Source organism: Stegostoma tigrinum, chromosome 7 (genome assembly GCF_030684315.1).
Source record: "Stegostoma tigrinum isolate sSteTig4 chromosome 7, sSteTig4.hap1, whole genome shotgun sequence".
In the NCBI taxonomy this organism is placed as follows: domain Eukaryota; kingdom Metazoa; phylum Chordata; class Chondrichthyes; order Orectolobiformes; family Stegostomatidae; genus Stegostoma; species Stegostoma tigrinum.
Genome location: NC_081360.1, coordinates 59572893 through 59589817, shown reverse-complemented (window position 1 = coordinate 59589817; position 16925 = coordinate 59572893). Strand labels below are relative to the sequence as shown.

At 40.4% G+C, this 16925-nt stretch overlaps 1 protein-coding gene across 2 annotated transcripts in view; it reads left to right on the top strand.

The window, feature by feature from the left end:
• The first annotated feature begins 2985 nt into the window (after positions 1 to 2985).
• The window catches only part of itgb6 (integrin, beta 6), a 91457-nt gene continuing 77517 nt past the window's right edge, over positions 2986 to 16925 (top strand). For both annotated transcript variants that reach the window (XM_059647312.1, XM_048534799.2), the window contains exon 1: positions 2986 to 3051. The gene's annotated coding sequence lies outside the window, so the exon portion shown is untranslated. The remainder of the gene's footprint in view (positions 3052 to 16925) is intronic.

The window sequence follows — 16925 nt, the reverse complement described above, 5'->3', positions numbered from 1 at the left end:
ATGTTTCTGTGGGTCTGGAGTCACCTGGAGACCAACCAGGTAAGGTTGCATGTATCCTTTTTGAAAAGACATCAGTGAACCAGCTTGTTTTGTATGACATTTGGCAATGATGTCATGGTCATCATTAGATTTTTATTCTTGAATTCTATATCTACCATCTGATAAGATGGCATTCAATATCTGGGACCACACTAAGATCATTACCTGGATCTCTGGATTACTAGCCCAGTGACAATATGCCTTCTATTCTCCCAGTTTGTGTGAAATATGTCAATCCCATCAAACACAACAATTGAAAACCTCTCCATCCACATGAGATTCTTTTGAACCATGGGGCAAGATTGCCACATTCCATGGCCAATTACAAGAGTACATTCTGGCGATTAACTATTTCATCAAATTGTCTTTTGAATTTCAAATTAAATATACCATTGGTACATTGGTTATTGACACATTGAATGCCATAATTGCCAAATTCAATAATTGTCAAAAAAATGGTGTCTAACAATGGTCCACAGTACAGTAGTGCATCCTGACAATTCATGTGCAGGAAATCGGGTGGTCACCATATAAGGTCCTTTCTTTATTACCCCCACAGAACACACTGCTCATACTGTAAAGTCTCCAACAACTAAATGTAAAGCAACTTGCTGAAATTTTGTGTGTGAATATATGTCTTACTTCTCAAGCCAGTGGTTTACTCCCACTGGCAGCTCTTATGTTTTGGAGCTGATACAGACAGTTCTTCCTTCGCACACTCTCAATGCCTAGCCATGTGCACCAGGTGTAGTTGGAAAGAGGGAGAAAGTGGTGCAACAACATGATTAACAAGTGTGCAAACAGCTATACAGGTGGAACCAAGAGAAAACATATGAATCTGAGATTTTATACAAGCACACAGATTGATGTAAGATAGCCTTTGTTTTATCTGCTCTTGCTCGTATTATTTGATAAAGAACAATGGTCAAGTCCTTTGAATAACTAAATGCCATGTACATGTCATGTTGGATAACTGTTCAGAAGCTGAAGAAATCATACTAGTCAACAACTGCACATCTAAAACAAGTGATAGTTGTACGTCTTATAAATGGAAGTCAGTTATCTTAGTTGGCTGGATGGCTGGTTTGTGATGCAAACTAATACCAACAGTGTAGGTTCAATTCCTGCCACCAACCAATGTTACCATGAACGACTCTCCTTCTCAACCTCTCCCCGGGGCATGGTGACCCTCAGGTTGAACCACCACCAGTTTTGCCTCTCTCTATTTAAAGATTATGAGATAATGCAACTTTATTTTTCAGTCTTGTAAATTAACTTTAACTGCCTGATTCAACAGAACCCATGATTTATGGTCTATGCTATGTTGAATAGCACATATGGCAAACCACAAACAGCATCAGAGAGAACCTTGCAGGTGATGCTGTTCAGATGTATCTGCTGCCCATCTCCTTTGAAGGTGGGATAACAAGGCGTAGAGCTGAATAAACACAGCAGGCCAAGTAGCATCAGAGGAGCAGGAAGGCTGATGTTTTGGGCCTAGACCTTCCTAGTATCCTTTGAAGGTGGGACAGATTGAGGGTTTGGAAGGTGTTAAAGAGGAACTTTGGTAAGTTGTTGCAACATATCTTATAGATGATACACTTTGCTGGCCTTGTGTATTGCTGGGCAGTAATTGGGCGTCAATCAAATGGATGCTTTGTCCTAGATGATGTTGAGCCTTTTGAGTGCTACTGGAGCTACATTTACCCAGGAAAACTCAGTCTATTAAATTACAGTCCTGACTTGAGCATTGTAGATGATGGGCATTGTTTAAGACATCAGGAGATGAATTTCTTGCTGCAGAAATCCAAACCCTTACCTGCTCTTGTAGCCACTTTATTTCCAATGCTGTTCAGTTTCTGGGTTATGGTGAATTCCAGGGGAAAATGGGATATTTCAGAGGTGGTTATGTCCCTAAAGGTGTTGTAACAACAGACAGCAATATTCAATAATATTGTTCAAACTATAGATATATTGAGAATTCAATTAGGTAGCATTAAGTTTATTGTTCTGCATCCATCAAGCATACCTTCATCAGTTTTTATTGTTCATTCATGGCATGTGGGTATCATTGGCTAGGCCAGCATTTAATGCCTGACCCTGACTGATCTGTAAGCCAACCAAGTGGGATAGGATCAAAAGACCCCAAGACATAGGAGTGAAATTAAGCCATTCAGCCCACAGAGTTTGCTCCACCATTCAATGAGATAACAGCTGACCTGAAAATCCTCAAATCCACTCTCCTGACTTTCCCCCATAAACCTTGATTCATTTACTGATTAAAAATCTGCCTATTTCAGCCTTGAAACCTCTACAGCAACCTCTACAGTCCTCTGCAATAAAGAATACCACAGATTTACAACCGTCTGACAGAACAAATTCCTATTTATTTCATCAATGGGTGACCCCTTATTCTGAGATTATATCTTTTGGTCCTAGATGCTCCCACAATGGGAAATAGGTTTTCTGTATCTACCCTGTCAAATCCAAAAATCTTGTATTTTTCAATATAGTACTGCTGAAACTTTAATGCTGCAACCGCATAAAGTGATTTATTTGTGAAGTAACAAATCTGTAATCGGAGCTCCTCAGCTGGGACATTTACAAAATTGGTACCACTGTGTGATGCCTCCTACAATGTATCAAGGATTCAGAACCGTGAAGACCGTGATAGGTTATCTAACCTGTGGGAGCTTTCTCACTCTTTCAACAAATAGGTATTTTTCACATATTATCCTTGCCATTTCCAAGTCTTACAAAATTTGAGTTTTGTTAGCAATGTTGGAGCAAAGTTGGCACGGTTAGTTGTAGATCAAAAATAAACTAGTTTGAAATGTAACACCTACATTTTCACAAAGGAGGAGTAAAAGGCTACCTGATTTGCCAACTTGTGATGTCATGATGGAAACATTTTTTAAGAGCATGCTCAGTCTATCATTTCCACCCACAGAACCCATCATGGCCAGTCAGGTTGTTCTGGTGTGTGGAGGATCCCTATGAAGAACCTGCAAGGTACGTAATGCGTCTTTTTGAGTCAGAGATTGTAGAAAACCTGGTGGTGATGTGCAGGTTGTTGTCTTAATTTCCTGTTTGGAAATTCCCCAACAATGGCAAACTATGTTTTGTTTTAAGTGTGTACATGGTAAGTTTGTATCAGATCTGATTGCCATACTTTCTCAAGGGCTAAGTAACATTGTATACATAATAGATCAAACGAGCTGAGAAGTGGGGTGTGTGTGTTTACCTAAGTGCTGACACATCATGTTATCCTCCCTGAAATGTAATAATGTGGAACAAGGAAAATGTTTCAAGCACTCTTGAAAAAACATCTCTTTCAAAACAGCTATGTACAATTTACGGTTACAGATTCCCTCCAAATTATGTTCTTTCAGTTGAGAGAATGAATAAGCACAATACGCAGAGACAAGTGTAAACTCAAAGTAACGTAGTGAAAAAAACCTATTTTCTATTATAATTTATATTATTCAGCTCTCATGACTTGATTTTAGTAGTTCCAACTGAAAAGCAGCCAAGCTATTCAAATAAGTATTTGAAATCTGTGCTGCTATTTATCACATTTTTTGAAGCTGCTTCAGATATTTTGAAAGTGCTCTTACTATAAGCTCATTTGCCAAAGAGTTCATTGACTGATTATGTAGGTTTTAGACATGTATGTTCAGTGTAACTGCTACTGAGATTTTCTGGGGCCTTCAAAAGGCATTTGACAAGGTGCCAGTCTAAAGACTTCGAAAAGGTTAAAGGTACACAGAGTTTATGGCAGGATGACTATTCAAATAGAAAAGTGCCAGGGACAGCAGGGAATGTCAAAAAAGGAATAAAAGAAAGTGTCTCATAAGTCAAAAGTTTCTTTTTTCTAGTTCTTGGGATGTAAGGAAAGCTGTTGAAGCACTATTTATTGCTCACTGCTGGTTGCTCTGAGAGCATTAAGGTTTAAGCAAAATGTGTGATCAGGGTTCACGTATAGAAGAATGAAGTTTATTCTTCAAAGTGTATTAATAAATCAATGGATTTTCATTACAAAATAGCAGTACCATTCATGATAATGTTTATCTTACCTACTGAAATGATCACATTTACTGAAATTTAATCATTTTTAACAAAATAGAAATTTTTAAGGTTCTGTTATCAAGCCTTCATGTGGCACATGTACCTAACAGTGCTCTGTGGCAATTACCTTATTGACTTTGTTGCCAATATGATTCTGTATTTTCTCCCTGTCACTGATAAGTAACATACCTCATATTGGCTGACATTCAACAGACATTATGTCAATTCAAATCAATATTGCTGTCTTTGGAACAGATTGAAATTGGTGGGTATGATGTTGTGGGTTTCAGAGATATGGCTGCATGGAGATCAGGACTGGGAATTAGATATCCGAGGATGTGCATCCTATTGAAAGTACACACAGATAGGTAGAAAGGGCAGGGTTGGCTTGTTTGTAAGAAATGAAATTAAATCAATGCCAAGAAATAATATAGAGTCAGAGGTGTAGAATCTGTGTGGGTAGATTCAGGGAACTACAAAGGCAAAAAGACCCTGATGAGAGTTGTGTACAGGCCTCCCACACATTAGTCAGGATATGGGGCAGGAAGTAAATCAGGAAATAGAAAACATATTTCAGAAAAATACTGTTATGGGGAACTTCAATATGCAAGTGGACTGGCAAAATTAGAAAAGGAATTCGCGGGATGTCTATGAGATGGTTTTTTTGGAGCAGCTTATGGTGAAGCCCTCTAGGGAACAGCCAATTCTGGATTTAATGATGTGTAACGAGGCAAACTTGATTAGGGAGCTCAAGGTTAAGGAATGGCTAGGGGGCAGTGACTATAATATGATAGAATTCATTCTGCAGTTTGAGAGGGAGAAGTTGGAATCAGATGTAACAGTATTACAATCGAGTAAGATAACTTTGAAGACATGAGGAGCTGGCCAGTGTTGATTGGAAGGGGAACCTAGCAGGGAAGATGATGGACTAGCAACGGCAGGGGCTTCTGGGGGTAATTCGGAAGGCACAGCAAAAATTCATGACAAGGATGAAGAAACATAACAAAGAGGGTGAATGAGATAACCATGGCTGATGAGGGAAGTTGGGGCAACACAAAACCAAAGAAAAAGCAGGCAAAACAGTAAAGAATAGTGGGATGCCAGAGAATTGGGAAGCTTTAAAAGGCAGCAGAGAACAACTGAAAAAGCATAGAGGGAGAGAAGATGAAATATCAGGAGAACCTAGCTAGAAATATAAAAGAAGATTGCAAGAGTTTTTATAATGAACAAGAACAAATAATAAAGAACAAAGAACAGTATAGCACAGAAACATGCCCTTCAGCCCTCCAAGCCTGCACTGACACATTTTGCTCTTCCATACTAAAACTGTCTTCACTTACAGGATCCATATCCCTTTATTTTCTTCCTATTCATGTATTCATCCAGGTGCTCCTTGAATGCTACTATTGTGTCTGCTTCCACCTCAAAAGAGCCGCAGTGCAGTCCAGGCATTCACCACCCTTTGTGTGAAAAACTTGCTTTGCACATCCGTTTTAAAATCCCCCTGAATATCCACACAAAGTATTCATTTAGAATCTCACCCACCTCTTCTGGCTCCACACATGGATTCCCTCCTTTGTCCTCGGGTGAGCCAACCCTTTCCCTGGCTATCCTCTTGTTCTTTATATATGTATAAAAGCCTTGGGATTCTCCTTAATCCTGCTTGCTAATGACTTTTCATGACCCCTTTTAGCTCTTCTAATTTCTTGTTTAAGTTCTTTCTAACTTTCTTTAGATACTTCAAGGGCTTTGTCAGTTCCCATCCTCCTAGACCTTATCTATGCTCCCTTTTCCTTTTTTGAGCAAAGTCATATCATACCTGGTCATCCAAGGTTCACGTAACTTGCCATACCTATCCTTCATTCTTGCATTAATGCACTGATCTTGAATTCTTACAAAGTGCCATTTGAAATACTTCACATATCCAGGTTTGTACAGGTCCCACCTCTCCCACAACCAATACCAATGCTAGATGAATCTGAAACCCTCTTCCTCACACCATCTTTTCAGTCACATGTTCATCCTATATATCGTGCTACTCTGACTAGCTCATGGCACTGGTAATAATCCTGAGCTAACCACCTTGGAGGTTCTACATTTCAACTTTCTTCCTGATCCTCTATATTCTGCTTTTAGGATTTCATTCCATGGTTCAGCTACGTGCTTAGTACCAATGTGTACCACAACCACCAGCTGTTCGCCCTCCCCATCCAGAATGTCCCGCAACTCGGAGACATCCAGGATCCGAGCACCAGGGAGGCAACACACCATCCTGGACTCTCGTTTGTGGCCATGGAAACACCTATCTATCCCCATTACTATTGAACTCACACATATTATACTTATACAGAAGGTAAAGGAGAGGCAAGAGTGGACATTGGACCACTGGAAAATGAGGCTGGAGAAATAGAAATGGGGAACAAAGAAATGACAGAGGAACTGAATAGGTACTTTGCATCAGTCTTCAAAGTGGAAGACAGCAGCAGCTTACCGGAACTTCAAGAGAGTCAGGGAGCAGAGGAAAGCACAATGGCCATCACAAAGGAGAAGGCGCCATGGAAGCTAAAAGGACAGAGGTTGGACATATCATCCGAACCGGATGGATGACACCCCAGAGTTCTAAAGGAGATAGCTGAGGAGATTATGGAGGCAATGGTGGTGATCTTTCAGGAATCACTAGGGTCAGGGAGGGTTCCAGAGACATGGAAAATGGTTAATGTAATATCCCAGTTTAAGAAAGAAGGGAGGCAGAGGACAGGAAGTTCTAGGCTGGTTAGCCTGACCTCAATTGTTGGCAAGATTTTAGAATTCATTATGAAGGATCAGATTGAGGAGTCCTTGGAAGTATTTGGTAAAATAGGGCTCAGTCAGCACAGCTATGTCAAGGGGAGGTAATGTCTAACAAATCTTTTAGAACTCTTTGAGGAGGTAATTAGCAAATTAGACATAGAGGGACAAAGAAACTGCAGATGATACAAAAATTAGTGGAAGGTTAGGTAGTTTGAGGAACTGGGAAGGCTGCAGAAGGACTTGGACAGGCTAGGAAACTGGGCAAGGAAGGGGGGCATGGAATACAATGTGGGAAAGTGTGAGATTATACACTTTTGCAGGAAGAATAGAGGCATAGACTATTTTCTAAATGGGGAAGGGCTTCAGAAATCTGAAGTACAAAGGGGCTTAGGAGTCCTGGTCCCGGATAGTTTCAAGGTTAACATGCAAGTTCAGTTGGCAGTTAGGAAAGAAAAATGCAATTTTGACATTCATTTCAAGAGGCCTAAACTACAACAGAGATGTACAGCTCAGGCTGTACAAGGCTCTAATCAGACTGCATTTGGAATATTGTGAGAAGTTTTGGGCCTCATATGTAGGATGTATAGCCCTTGGAGGGCATCGAGAAGAGGTTTACATCCTGGGAACGAAGGCCTTTTCATATGACAAGCTGTTGAGGACTCTAGATCTGTACTCATTGGAGTTTAGAAGGATGAGAATGAGAATACTGACAGGCCTGGGACAGAGGGGACATGGAGAAAATGCTTCCGTTAGTAAGACAGACAGGACCCAAGGACACAGCATCATACCCTTTAAAACTGAGAGGAGGAAGAACTTCTTCTGCCAGAAGTGTTGAAGGAGCCTCAAATTCAAGTCATTGAGTGTATTTAAGACAGCAATAGATAGCTTCTTGATTAGTGACGGGAGCAAGGGTTAAAAGGGAATCCAGGAGAATGGGCTGGAGAAACATGTCAGCCACGATCGAAAGGTAGAGAAGACTAGGTGGCCAAATGGCCTTATTTTGCTCTTGTATCTTATAGCCTTATAAGGTTATTTTTAATGATGTCTGAGGTTTCTTTTTCATTTGGTATGTTACATGTTGCATTACATTGTGACATTTAAATAATTGTTTTTGTTTATATTCTCAAGTGCCAACTTGCCTCAGTTCTTTCTTAGCAGTTTTCACATGTAAAATGGGTTTACCGACATGCTACAGAATGAACCTACAATCACACCAGTACTTAATGTGCAGTTGAAAAAAAAGCACTAGATTGTTAGAGCTAATATTTAGATGAGACAACAACTTGTATGTATGTTACATCTTCAACTTGATATTATAGCAGCTGATGTAAAACTTGGTTGAAGAGGTTTAGACAAGCAATTCCAAAGGGTCTTGGCAGCTGAAGTTATGGCCACCAACACTGGAATGATTAAAATGAGAGATGCTCAAGGAGCCAGAATGAAAAAAATTCAAATAATTTGGATAGTTCTTTGGCCGAATGACATTACAGAGACAGACAGGGGCAAAGCCTTGGAGGGGATTCTCACAAGGGTAGGAGTTTTAAATCAATGTATTGCTTAACCTGGCGCCAGCTTTGACAGCAAGCACAAGGGTGATTCATAAGTGAGACTTGGTGCAAGTAAGGCAGCAGAGCTTCTGATTATTCAGTTAAGAAGGATAGAATGTCAGAGGGGAATTCATTTAGTCAAGTTGAAAGAAAGTAGAGGCATGAATGAAGGTTTCAGCAGCACATGAGCTGAGGCAGGTACGGAGTTAGGAGTTGAAATGGAGGTAGAAATAAGCCATGTCCGTTAACATGAGCTGCCCCTTGATTTGAAGATGACATTTTTTCACGATTGCAGGCTCCTGCCATACGCCTTCACATGACTGAACAGGCTGAAACTTGGGTACATGGGCCAGGATGTCCCACACCATAGTAGACCCAGAGTACAGATTTTCTCCCTGATCTTACATTCTTTGTTGCCACTGTGCCTGATTATTAATGCTTTTGGACTCAAAGCAAGATACAGTTTATGGATAGGTCATCACTATTTTGAACAATTGATGGCTTAGATTCTCTTGGCTTTTAAGAGTGAGGAGTGTTTAACTTATAATAAGCAGTATCTTTCATGGTAAAGAGGGATCCAGGTGGACTAGAGCATGATTCACAAAAAGTTATTGTAGGCACAACAAGTTATTATGAAAACTAATAGAATGCTTTCTTTTTCAGAAGAGGAATTTGCATGAAATTAAAGATGTAATCTTTCAGTTTTACAGGGCATTGATGAGAGTACATCTCGAATATTGTGTGCAGCTTTAGTTTTGTTTTATTTAGGGAAGTTATAAATGAATTGGAGACAGTTCGGAGGAGGTTTACTACATTGACAACTGGAATGAGCAGTTTGTCTTATGAGGGATAATTGGACAGGGTGGGGCTTGTTTTCACTGAAGTTCAGAAGATCTAAGGACAATTTGATTGATTAAAATTAGGAGCCATCTTTTTAGGACAGAGATGTGAGGATACGTTTTGTTGCAGAGGGTTGTGTGACTTTGGAGTTCTCTGCCTCAGAAGATCATGGAGATGATTAACTTTTCAAAGAGGATAAATTCTTGTTAGGCAAGAGAATCAAAGCTTGGTAATGTGAAATTCAAAACATAAATCAATGGTCTTCTTGAATGGTGTAGCAGGCTTGTAGAGCTGAATGGTCTACTTCGTACCTAACTTGTATGTTCAGTTATTCCTGTAACAGAGAGAAATAGGGAGCAGGAGGCTATGGCCCTTTACATGGACCAGCCAGATTTAATGGCAATTGACACTATAGCATGGTTGGTTCTGCCTGTTCAGATGCTGAATAGAGTCATAGAGTCACATAGCACAGAAACAAACCTTTCCATTCAACTCAAGATATCAAAGTGCGGATCTGGATGAACACGGCAGGCCAAGCAGCATCTACAAGCACAAAAGCTGACATTTCGGGTTCTGATGAAGGGTCTAAGCCCGACATATCAGCTTTTGTGCTCCTCTGATGCTGCTTGGCCTGCTGTGTTCATCCAGCTCCACACTTTGTTATCTCAGATTCTCCAGCATCTGCAGTTCCCATTATCTCTCCTTGAGTTCAACTCACCCACACTGACCAGACATCCTGATCTGACCTAGTGGCATTTGCCAGCATTTGGCCCATATCTCTCTAAAGCTTTCCTATTCATATACCTATCCAAATGCCTCTTCAATGTTGTAATTGTACCAGTCTCCACCACTTCCTCTGGCAGCTCATTCCATACATACATCACACTCGCATGAAAATGTTACCTCTCAGATTCATTTAAAATCTTTTCCCTCTTACTTTAAACCTATGCCCTCTAGTTTTGTGCTTCCCCAGCCTAGGAAAACAACTTTGGCTTTTCACCCTATCCATGCCCCATATCATTTATAAACCTCTATAAGGTCACCCCACAGCCACTGACACTCCAGGGAATAAAACCTCAGCCTACTTAGCCTCTCCCTTGAACCCAGCAACATCCTTTGTAAATCTTTTTAGCACCCTATCAAGTTTAACATCATCCTTCCTATAGAAGGCTGACCAGGATTGTATGCAGTATTCTAGATTGGCCTCACCAATGTCCTGTACAGCCACAACATGACATCCCAACTTCTATAATCAACATTGTGACGCACAAAGGTAAGAGTGCCAAACAACTTCGTCATCCTGTCTACCTGCAATTCCACTTTCATTGAACTATGCATCTGCACCCCTCAGTCTCTGGTCCGCAACACTCCACAGGGCCCTGCCATTAACCGTACAAGTCCTGCCCTGGTTTGCCTTAACAAAATACAGCACTTCACATTTATCTAAATTAATCTCCATCTGCCACTCCTTCAGCCATTAGCTCATCTGACCATGGTCCCATTGTACTTTGAGATACTCTTCTTTACTGTCCACTACACCACCAATTCTGGTGTCATCTGCAAATTTACGAATCTTACCTCCTATATTCACATTTAAAATCATTTATAAAAATAATAAAAAACAGCTGACCCAGCACCAATCCTTGTGGCATACCACTAGTCACAGGCCTCCAGTTTGAAAAGCAATCCTCTACCACGTCCTCTGTCTCCTACCTTCAAGCCAATTTTGTCTCCAATTGGCTAGGTCTCCTGGATCCGATATGATCTTACCCTACTAAGGTTGAATGCTTTGCTGAAGTCCATATAAACAATATTTACCACTCTGCCTTCACCAATCTTCTTTGTCACTTCTTCAAGAAAGTCAATCAAGTTAATGAGACATGATTTATCACACAATAAGCCAAGTTCACTATCCTTAACAAAAACAGAAATTGCTGGAAAAGCTCAGCAGGTCTGGCCACATCTGTGGAGAGCAATCAGAGTTGACATTTCAGGCCAAGTGACCCTTCCTCAGAGCTTGACCCAAAACGTTAACTCTGATTTCTCTCCACAGATGCTGCCAGACCTGCTGAGCTATTACAGAAGTTTCTGCTTTCCTTTCTGATTTACAGCATCCACAGTTCTTTCGGTTTTCATTCAGCATCCGTAAACAGTCCTTGCCTTTCAAAATACATGAGATCCTGTCCTTCAGAATCTGTTCCAACAACTTACTCACCACTGACATAAGGCTCACCAGTCTATCTTCCCTGGCTTTCCCTTACAGCCTTTCTTAAATAATGGCACCATATTAGCCAACCTCCAGTCTTCTGGACTTCACCTAGGACTGTAGATGATGCAAATATCTAAGCAGGTGGCTCAGCAATCTCTTCCCCAGCTTCTGACAAGTTTCTGGGTAACAACTGATCAGGTCCTTGGGATTTATTTACCATTATGCATTATAAACTTCCAGCACCTCCTCTTCTGTAATATGAACTCTTTTTCAAGACATAACTGTTTATTTCCCCAAGTTCCTTAGCTTCCATGTCCTCCTTCACAGTAAACACTGACACAAAATATTCATTTAGTATCTCATGCATCTCCTACAGGTCTACACATGGACGGCCACACTGATCTTTAAGGGGCCTTATTCTCTCATTAGTTATTCTTTTGTCATTGATAAATATGTAGTATCTCTTTGTATTCTCCTTAACTCTATTTTCCAAAGCTCTCTCTTTTCCTCTTTTTGCCCTCCTAATTTCTCCCTTATGTGTCCTCCTGCTGCCCTTATACCCCTCTAGGGATTCATTCAAAAGCAGCTGACAGATGCCTCCTTCTTTTTCTTGACCAGAGCCTCCATTTCTCTAGTCAGCCAACATTCCTGACACGTACTAGTCTTGCCCTTTACACTAACAGTAACATATTATCTTGGAACTCTCGTTATCTCAACTGCACCTCCCAGTCGTGAACCATTTCAACTCCCTCTCCCATTCCTTAGACGACATGTCCATCCTGGGCCTCCTGCAGTGCCATAATGATGCCACCCGTAGGTTGCAGGAACAGCAACTCATATTCCGCTTGGGAACCCTGCAGCCAAATGGTATCAATGTGGATTTCACCAGCTTCAAAATCCCCCCTCCCCCCACTGCATCCCAAAACCAGCCCAGCTCATACCCACCTGCCTAACCTGTTCTTCCTCTCACCTATCCCCTGCTCCCACCTCAAGCCGCACCTCCATTTCCTACCTACTAACCTCATCCCGCCCCCTTGACCTATCTGTCCTACCCTGACTAACCTATCCCCTCCCTATCTCCCCACCCATACTCTCCTCTCCACCTATCTTCTCTTTCCATCTTCAGTCCACCTCCCCATCTCTCCCTATTTATTTCAGAATCCTCCTCCCATCTGCCTTTTCTGATGAACGGTCTAGGCCCAAAACATCAGCTTTTGTGCTCCTAAGATGTTGCTTGGCCTGCTGTGTTCATCCAGCCCCACACTTTGTTATCCACTTCCCAATCATCCCTTTACTTAATAATAGTCTCCCTCAATAAACTTTTGAAATTTCCTCACTAATACTGTCAAAATTGGCCTTATTCCAATTTAGAGCTTTAATCAGTTCAATACTTCTCCAGAACTATTTTGAAACTAATAAATTATGATCACTTGCCGCAATGTGCTCCCCCATTGATACCTCAGTCACTTGCCTTGCCTTATTTCTCAACAAAAGGTCAAGTATTCCTCCTTCCCTAGTAGGTACATCTGCATTTGAATAAGAAAGTTTTCTTGTACACATTTAACAAATTCATCTCCATCCAAGCCCTTAACACTATGACAGTCCCATGTCATCCATAACCAAAACTGCTACTCCCTGTCTTCTCTTGCCCCCTTCTACCCTTCCTATAGCTTCTATGCCCTGGAACATTAATCTGACAGTCCTGCCCTTCCCTGAGCCATGTTTCTGTCATAGCTATTGTACCCCAGTCCTCTGTTTGCACTATGCCCTGAGTTCATGTGCTTTACTTGTTAGACCTCTTGAATTGAAATAAATCCAGTTTAATTTATTAGGCTTACCTTGTTTTGAGTCAAGCTCTTGTCTGCCTTGACTATTTGACTTGCTCTCATTATCTATTGTACCAGCCTCTGCCTTCTCTCTTCTTTTCACTATCACTTTGGTCACACCACCCTCCTTACTAGTTTAAAGCCTCCCAACTAGCACTAGCAAATCTGCCCACAAGGTTATTGGTCCCCTTCCAATTCAGGTGGAATGCATCTCTCTTATAGAGATCATTTCCACCCCTGACGAGATCCCAATGGTCCAAAAATATGAATCCTTGATCCCTGTACCAGCTCCTCAGCCATACATTCACTTGCTCTATCCTCCTATTCCTCCTCTCATTCACACATGGCACTGGCAGTAATCAAGATATTACTACCCTTGAGGACCTATTTTTTAACCTCCTGCCTAGTTTCCTATATTGTCTCTGAATATAGGAAAGTGATAACGGATGCACTAGAGGTGTCCTTTCAGAATCAAATAATTGGTCATATTCTTGTCAAAGAATATTCAGTAATCAGTGGAATATGTTAGAATCTTCCAAGAAATTTGTATTTGACATGATTTAATCCAGAACTAACTTCTGAAGTCTAAGCGAAGAAAACCCTCTGCAAAACCTCATCCCTTTCCCTCCCTATGCTATTAGTACCAATATGCACAATAACTTCCTGCCGGCCACTCTCCCCTTTCAGAATATTCTGTACTCTCTCTTAGACATCCTTGACCCTGCCACCAGGGAGGCAACACACCATCCTGATGACTTGATGACAGCTACAGAAATGTCTGTCAACTAGTGAGTCCCCTGTTACAATCGATCACTTGGAATCTGATATACCTTTCATTTCAGTGGAGCTAGTCACAGTACCAGAAACCCAGCTGTCAGTGCACTCCCCTGAGAAGCTATTGCCTCCCTACAGTATCCGAATCCAATCATCCATCTACGCTAAAATGTTAGGCCCGTCACCATGAGCTCTTCTTTTAGGTCGTAATCTTTGATTGACACCTTAGTAAGTGCCAGATTGAGTTACATCATTGAAACCCTCTCCTCCTCCACAGAGAAAAAATGTGAAGTTCCCATTGGTTTTCCAATGAATAGGGGTCCTGCATCACTGGATCAATATCAAACCCATGGTCTTCACTCCTTAAATATCTATGTTTATCACAGACAGCTGCCTAGTGAATAGAATTAGCCACCTGCTAAATTATAGTGGTCAGTTTAAAAAGTCTCACTGACTATTTTTGAGAAGTTTAATATTGTTTTTCAGTTTATTCACTCCCTACACGTAAACATCTTGGCTCACTTCAGCAAAACTGAGAATGTTACTTGAAGTGTATCCTAGTGACAAAGTTCAAACTATAATTTCAATTGAAGTAATGTATGACACTTATGTGCTTTTTAAAATGTGGGTTTTGTCATGGGGAACAGAAAATGCTCAAAGTAGACAACTGTGTTCTTCGTTATTCCATTTCTTGAAACATTTTAGTCATACATTGTGGAGCTTGCAGTTGCAGGCTTTTGTTAGTCCCATATGTATTTTAAAAACAGCACTGTCAGTCATTGTTAGGTAAGGCTAGATAATAAATAAAAGTTGTCATGACTTCTGTGAACTTACAGAATCACAGAATTCTTATCACACAGTTGAGACCATTCAGCCTATTATGTTATTACTGACTGTCCAATATCACTGCCACATTTTGTTCATCATCGTCCAATGCCCTGTTGAATGTTTCAACTTAATCTGCCTCCTGAACACTTCCAGGCATTGTATTCCTGATCCAAACAACTCATTGCTTGAAAACTGTTATTTTTCACATTTGTTACATTTGGGAATCATTTTAAATCTGTGCCCTTTGGTTCTTGATCCTTTGACTATGAGAAAGAGTTTCTTTATATTTATTCTTTCAAAACATCTAATTATTTTGAAAAATTCCAACAGATTTCCTCTTAGCCTTCTTCTGCCCAAGTTTTAGCTCTGGGTAGAATGTTCATAGAGGAATTACCACAACAGGAAGCTATTTGGCTCATTGTGTTGTTGTCAACTCTCTGTGAAGTAATCCATTCACTCTTTGGGTCTTCCTTTAAGAGCCTATCCAACTTCCTATTGGAATAATTGATTGTCTCTGGTTTTACCATTATTATGTGCAGTGAGTTCCAGCTTATTAAAAATTCTTTCTCACATTCCCCTTGTATCTCTTGCCCAAACTTTAAATCTGTTTTCTTTTAGCATCAGCTAATGGAAATATTTCTTTGTTATTTACCTTAACCGAACTGTCATATTCTTGTACACCTTGATCCTAGCTCCCTGAAATGTTCTTGTCAGTTTTGTATGGTTTCTTGCATTGATGTTGGCAAATGCCTTACTCCACCTTTAGAACAGTATCCTCTACCATTCCAGATGATTTTTTATCCCGATCTAGCACAACTGTGTCTTGTACTTAAGATGCTGCTTGGCCTGCTGTGTTCATCCGACTCCACACTTTGTTATCTCGGTGTCTTGTTCTTTGCCTGGAATTACTAACTTTGATCAAGTAGCTAAACTACCATGATGTTTGTCACAATAAGTTGGACAAGACATTATTTGGTGATGACCTTCTGTAACGTAAGATCAGGAGTGTCAAACTCATTTGACTTAAAAGATCAAAATAAATCAGTTTAAACTTTATTGATCCTTATATTTAGATTCAATTTACTGCTATTGCACTGACTCTCTGCATTCACACTCTTCATAAAGTGGTGGCACCCAGGACTGTACAGAATACTCCAGCTGAGATCTAATCAGTGTCCTATATAAATTCACCATAATCTCCCTGTTCTTGTTCTTTATGCTTCTTTCAATGAAGCCTAGAATAGTGCTCTCTCTACCTTTGTTTCCAACATTAATGACTTATGTGCAAATATACCAGGTGTCTGTACTCCCACACACCTGTCTGTTATTATGATTTGGTTTTATGGCTGTCCTGTTTGAACAGTTTCTTTCCAGGCTGGTGAATAGATTCAAACATATGAAATAAGAGCAGAAGTAGACTATTCAGCCTCTTGATCCCACTCCACCATTCAATAAGATGATGGCTGACCTGTTTGTAATTCAAATTTCACATTTCCATCTATCCCTGATAACTCTTGATTCCCTTGCAAACAAGAATATACCTAACTCTGTCCTAAAAATATTTCACAGTCCCCACCTTTTAGGCCTTCTAAAGTAGAGTATTCATAAGTCACACAAAGCTCTGAGAGAAAAGAATTTTCTTTCAACCCATCCAAAAAGGCTAACCACTAATTTTAAAATGGTGCCCCTTAATTCTGAACTTACTGACAAGAAGTAACATCTCTCCACATCCACCTTGTCAAGTCCATTGAGGATCTTATCTCCTTCAGCCAAATCACCCCTCACTCTTTTAATCTCTAATGATAAAAAGCCTAACCTTGTATAACAACATAATCATTTCAGGTATGAATCCAGTAAACCTTCTTTGAACTGCCTCCATTTATATCCTTTATAGAACATAGAACTGTACAACACAGTACAGGCCCTTCGGCCCACAATGTTGTGCCAAAATTTTACCCTAAACCTAGGGTCCATCTAACCTCACCCCTACATTATACTATCATA